Raw genomic sequence first — 6,827 nt, 5'->3', positions numbered from 1 at the left:
TGAGATTTTGCCATGTTGCCCAAGCTGGTCTTGAACTCCTGGACTCAAGTAATCTGCCCACCTCAGCCTCCAAAACTGCTGGGACTACAGGCGTGAGGCACCACACCCAGACACTGCCATCACTTTAAACATCAAAATGCTCCTCAACCGCCATGGCTGCAGACCTTACACACAGCTACATAGCTCTTCCACCTCAACTAGCTCTAAGAAGTGTTTTAGGAAATGTGTGAAACTTAATGTGTCTCTAGACTTTTGTGTGCTTTACCCATTTGCCTGATCTTGAACTACTTTCATTAGTATCCTTCCCACACCTGGATAAAGAGCTTCATGACATTTTTGTTTGACATGCGTGTGGACCGTCATATGACAGAGCGTGATTCATACAGCATGGGACCACCAGCAAGTCTTGGTGAAGCCAGCATTGGGAGCTTTGGTTAATTCGTGCCTCATAAAGGCTTTGGGCTCCTGGTATATGGGAGAGAAGAGGAGGGCAAGAACAAGGAGAAATAATCCAGAAACGCCACTGATCAAATTTCCTTTTCTTGCTTTTTGCCCTTCTTTGGTGAAATAACTCTGCAAAGAAGACCAGATACACCCCGATTGTGTTTGCAGTTTGTAGTTTGGGCATTCGACGATGTGTTGGTCTCACCAGCAATCTGTGTCAGTTAGCTTTGCCCACAAAAATGCTGCATAACAAATATTCACAAAATCTCAGCAGCACGCAACTTCGAGCATTCATTTTGCTCACCCTTTTAGGGCCGGCTGTGAGTCAGCCAATCTAGGGTGGGCTCTGTTGGGCTTTTCAGCTCTACCTTATGGTGCTCTCATTCTCCTCCTGGCACCACCAGGCTGGACCAGGCATCTTAGTGATGGCAGAAGTGCAAGAAAAGAAACCCCAGTGTGCAAGTGTGCAAGCGCATTCCAAGTGGCTGCACCCTTCACGTCCGCTGATATCCCCTTGGACAAGTCAAGTCACAAGACTGAGCCCAGAGTCAGGAAGGGACACACACCCCACCACAGCAGAGGGCCCTGCAAAGTTACGTGGTAATGGTGTAGATGTATAATCCCATCTCTGGGAGGTAGTGCAGAGCCAGCTACTAGTTCGGTCTGTCACACTGTCTTTGGCCACTCATTAGGCTGAAATTGAGTGCCTCATTCAGTTCTTTGGCTCACTGAAGACAGCAATGATGTCTCACAGGGTGGCAGTGAACATCAATAAGAGAAGCATGCTATGCTTTGTTAACTGGAGATGTTATTCCAGCAGGGGAGCCACGGAGCTCTTTAAACCTCCATTTTATTATGTGTAAAAGATAAATTATTACACCTAAAGCATTCCATTATTACTGTTCAAAAAGCTCTAGTCAACTTGCCTAATTCACATAGCAAAGAAATGACTGAGCTAGGATTTGAATCCAGATCAGTTTTACTCCTTTTTTTTTTTTTTTATGGGAAGCAATAGAAAGGTGGTGTCCATGTTTTCTATATGTGTAATTTCTCCAACCACCGAATGCAGCAAAAGCAGTGAGGCAGGATTTCTGAGACTGGCTCACAAAATCACTACAGCTTCTACTTGTTTCTTCTCCCATACTCCCACCCACTTGCTCTTGACCACCATGTTGTGAGGAAGCCCAAGCCACATGGAGAGGCTGTATGTAAATAAAATGTCCTTCAGATGACTCCAGCTCTTATGCTTCAGGTCTCCCAGATGATACCCTAGATATGGTGGAAAGATACAAGCTGGCCCCTCTGAGCCTTGTCAGAATTCCTGACCCACAGAAACTCCAAGAAGTAATAAATGATTATCATTGTTTTAAGCCACTAAATGTCAGAGTAATTCATTCTACAGTTATAGATACTTATGGCATTCCTGGAAACCTGTGAGAATACATGAGAATTCTGCTATGTGTGTGTGAGAGAGCTTACCAATGCATGACATCTTTATTCCTTGAGTCATCATTTACCAAGTATTGCATGTTGAAAGGGCCACATGTTTACCTTGAATAAGGGACCCTTTGAGAGAGAGTTCAGTTCCCATGCTGGTTCTGCTTGTCATCTCTAGGCAGCCCTTATCTGATGGCCATGACTCATCTTCTAAAACATTATGAGTTTCCTATTGCTGCCGAGTGGCTTAGACACACAGGCATTATCTTACAGTTCTGTAGGTCAGATCTCTGATGCAGAGCTCACGAGGCTAAACTCAAGGTGCTGGCAGGGCTGCGTTCATTTCTGTGGGCTCTGGGAGGATCTGTTTCCTTGCCTTGCCCAGATTCTACAGGCCACCTGCATTCCTTGGTGGTGGCCCCTTCCTCCCTCTATTTCAAAGCCAGCAAAGGTGAATTGAGTCTTTTTCACATCACGTCACACTGACCTTCTCCTTTGCCTTCCTCTCCCAATTTTCAGAACCCTTGTGATGATACAGAGTCCAGCTAAATAATCCAGGGTGATCTCCCCATCTCAAGGCCATCCACAACCTGAATTCCCCTTTGCTATGTAAGGTCACGTACCCAACAGGCTCTAGATATGAGGACGTGGACATCTTGGACAGGGAATGTCGTTCTGCCTGTGACACACTGATAAAATCTTGCCACTGTCCAACATGCATTTCCTGTTGACTATTTGGGGTTGTCAGGTGTAATAGAAATTGCCTTTTGCTTTTGTTTTTTAACAATGGGGTGTCACTTTGCTGCCCAGGCTGGAGTGCAGTGGCACGATCATGGCTCACTGCAGCCTCAAACTCCTGGGCTCAAGGGATCCTCCCACCTCAGCCTCTGAGTAGCTGGAACAGCAAGTGTGCCACCATGCCTGGCTAATTTTTGTTTTTGTTTTTGTTTTTGTTTTTTTTGTAGAGACAGGGTCTCACTATCTTTTCCAGGCTCACTTTGAACTCCTAGGTTCAAGTGATCCCCCGGCTTTGGCCTCCTAAAGTGTTGGGATTACAGGGGTGAGCCACACATCCAGCCAGTTATTGTATTTCAATCCACATCTACATAACTAGAAGAACACTCAATGCTTTTTAGGTTAGCCTGTGCTTATTTATAGGCTTAAAAGAATATCTTCCTGGCCAGATGTGGTGGCTCATGCCTATAATCCCAGCACTTTGGGAGGCCAAGGTGGGAGGATCACTTGAGCCCAGCAGTTCAAGTTCAGTCTAGGTGACATAGTGAGACCTTGTCTCTATTAAAAACAAAACAAAAAATTAGCTGGGCATGGTAGCATGTGCCTGTAGTCCCAGCTACTCAGGAAGCTGAGGTGGGAAGATCTCTTGAGCCCAGGAGATAGATAGAGCAAGCTTGTCCAACCCCCGGCCTGTGGGCCACATGAAGCCCAGAACAGCTTTGAATGTGATTCAATACAAATCAGTAAATTTTCTTAAAACATTATGAGATTTTTTTGTGTGTGATTCTCTTTTGTCGCTCATCAGCTATTGTTAGTGTGAATATGTTTTATGTGTGGCCAAAGACAATTCTTCTTCTCCCATTGTGGCCCAGGGCAGCAGAAAGATTGCACAACCCTGAGTTAGAGGTTTCAGTGAGCTATGATTTTGCCACTGCACTCCAACCTGTCCAGTCTGGGTGACAGAGCAAGACCCTGTTTCAAAAACAGAGAATATTTTTCCTGACGTGCAAAGTAAACAAAACGTGCGGCAGTACTGTTTGCTTAAAGTCACTTTTAAAAAGATTTTCCCAGGCCGGGCGCGGTGGCTCAAGCCTGTAATCCCAGCACTTTGGGAGGCCGAGACGGGCGGATCACGAGGTCAGGAGATCGAGACCATCCTGGCTAACACGGTGAAACCCCGTCTCTACTAAAAAATACAAAAAAAACTAGCCGGGCGAGGTGGCGAGCGCCTGTAGTTCCAGCTACTCGGGAGGCTGAGGCAGGAGAATGGCGGGAACCCGGGAGGCCGAGCTTGCAGTGAGCTGAGATCCGGCCACAGCACTCCAGCCTGGGCGACAGAGCGAGACTCTGTCTCAAAAAAAAAAAGATTTTCCCATTTATTGGATATCCTTAAAATTAATTTAATAGAGTCTATAGCTTTTATCACAATTTTCAAAATCTCATTCAAAATGCAGCCTTCACCTCCCAGGCTCCAGCAATCCTCCAATTCCCCTGCCTCGGCCCCCCAAGTAGCTGGGACTATAGGTGCGAGCCACCGCGCCCAGCTAGTTTTTTTTTTGTATTTTTTATAGAGATCGGGTTTCATCATGTTGCCTAGACTGGTCTCAAACTCCTGAGGTCAAGTGATTCACCTGCCTCGGCCTCCCGAATGCTGGGATTACAGGTGTGAGCCACTGTGCACAGGGAAGGTGTGTTTCTTAAAGGCTCTTAGAAACCTTTAGGCTAACACAAGGTGAGACAGGGGCTAATGAAATCTCAACACTGGATACCACTTTTCCTGCAAGTTCCTTAGTCACAACTATGTGGCCTGGCCACCTTGCCTCACCTGTGCCCTCAAGGACCCACCGTCTGCCCTCTGACCTGTCCTCTGCCTTCTTCTGGGGGCAGTCACTCCTTTCCCACAGTTGCCACCCTCTTGGATTGCCAAGAAGGAATTTTCCCTAAGCCATAATATTTTATGGTACTCACATATTTTCCTAAATTACAGAGTGTTACTCAGAGATGACCTCTATGGGTCAGGATTTTTTAATAGGCTGAGAAATCAATTCAATCAATCCCTAGGCTAGGCTAGACTAAGATAGCGGTACACCGCAGATAAGGGTCTATCCACAGGTACTATCTAAAGGTAACAATTGTTCTGTGAAACTTTTGTAATTGAAAACAGAGAAGAAGTACTATTTCCCAGAGGACAAGCACATAAGCAAAACCTGCACCCTGCCTTCTACCTCAGTGTGTTTGCTGAGCATAACTATTCCGGAGTTCCCATGTTGTACTGGTTCCCCATGGCTGCTGTAACGAATTAGCAAAAACTTGGTGGCTTAAAACAATACATGTTTATCATCTTACAGATCTGGAAGAACTATAATGGTCTGGAATAATCTGTCTTACAGAACTGGAAGTCAGAAATGGGTTTCGCCGAACTAAAATCAAGGCGTTGGGCAGGGTTGCATTCCTTTCTGGAGGCTCTAGGAGAGGGTCAGTTTGCTTGCTTTTTCTGGCTTTTAGAGGCTGCCCACATTCCTTGGTCCCTGGCCCTTTACTCCATCTTTAAAGCATTATAGCACCTTCAAATCTCTGACCCCCCTGCTTCCTTCTTTGGCTTTAAGGACACTTGTGATTGCGATAAACCCACTTGGATAATTCAGAATAACCCCCCTTCTTTAGATCCCTAATTTAAGCACATATGCAGAGTTCCTTTTGCCATATAAGGTGCATTTTCACAGGTTCTGGGCTTGAGGACATGGACATTTTGGGGGAGCCTTTCTCCAGCCTGCCACTCATGCTGAGAATGCACAGAAATAGATACAGGCTTTGCATATTTCGCCGAAATACATCATGGGATGTTCCTTGGATATATCCACACCAAAAAATACTTCATCTCACACACACACACACACACACACACACACACACACACACACACCAGCCTGTCAGTGCAAAATTTAAGCACTGTTGGCTTTCTTCATTTTCATTTAAAGCAGGGAATTAACTTAAAAAAATTTTTTTTTGAGACAGAGTCTTGCTTTGTAACTCAGGCCAGAGTGAAGTGGTGTGATCCACGGCTCACTGCAGCCTTGACCTCTCAGACTCAGTTGATCCTCCCACCTCAGCCTCCCCTCAGCCTCCCGAGTAGCTGGGACTACAGGCATGTGCTACCATATCCGGCTAAATGTTTTACTTTTTGTAGAGATAGGGTTTTGTCATTTTACCAAGGCTTGTATTGAACTCCTGGGCTCAAGCAATCCGCTTGCCTTGGCCTCCCAAAGTACTGGGATTACAGGCCTGAGCCATCACACTTGGCCTAATATAACGTTTTTAAATGTATTCAATGTAATACATAGAGTACAGAGAAAATTAGTTATATTGAAATGCAGTTATCAAGATATGTAACCATTTGTGATATAGGAATATATATGCTTCTTTGTTAACAAAGTGATTAACAAGGTGTAGCGCTGGTCTAACTACGATAACTCTGGATTATTGATGAACTTAAGCAACATTTAAATATACTTATAATATTTGAATGTAATAGGAAAATATCTAATTCCTTTTGGTGACAAAGTCACAGATATTCCTACTTCTGTGATTTGTTGTCTACATTCGTGATGAAAGGAAATGCTACATTTCAATTCGAGTTAAGTAAAATTAGAGATGTCAATGTTTTCTTATTCAAGTTCATAGAATGCTTCCTTTAAGGCCAGGACAGAGACAGAGAGGACAGTGCCCAGCCCAGGCAGAGGGTTAGGGTCTTCCAAGGCCAGTCCTTTCTTTTTTTTCTTTTTTTTTTTTTTTTTGAGATGGAGTCTCACTCTGTCGCCCAGGCTGCAGTGCAGTGGCAGGATCTCGGCTCACTGCAACCTCCGCCTCCTGGGTTCAAGCGATTCTCCTGCCTCAGCCTCCTGAGTAGCTGGGACTACAGGTGTGTGCCACCACGCCCAGATAATTTTTATATTTTTATTAGAGATGGGGTTTCACCATGTTGGCCAGGATTGTCTCGATCTCTTGACCTCGTGATCCGCCTGTCTCAGTCTGGCAAACTGCTGGGATTACAGGCACGAGCCACGGCGCCCAGCCTGATCCTTTCTTTTAGATTGTAAAATACACATAACACAGCATTTCCCACCTCAGTCATTTCCAGGTGCACAGTTCAGCAGTGTGAAGTGTTAAGTATATTCACGTTGTGGTACAGCCAGCTCCAGCTCTCTTCTCAC

Source organism: Macaca nemestrina, chromosome 11, assembly GCF_043159975.1.
Source record: "Macaca nemestrina isolate mMacNem1 chromosome 11, mMacNem.hap1, whole genome shotgun sequence".
Lineage (NCBI taxonomy): Eukaryota > Metazoa > Chordata > Mammalia > Primates > Cercopithecidae > Macaca > Macaca nemestrina.
Note: the sequence above shows the minus strand (reverse complement) of the source record.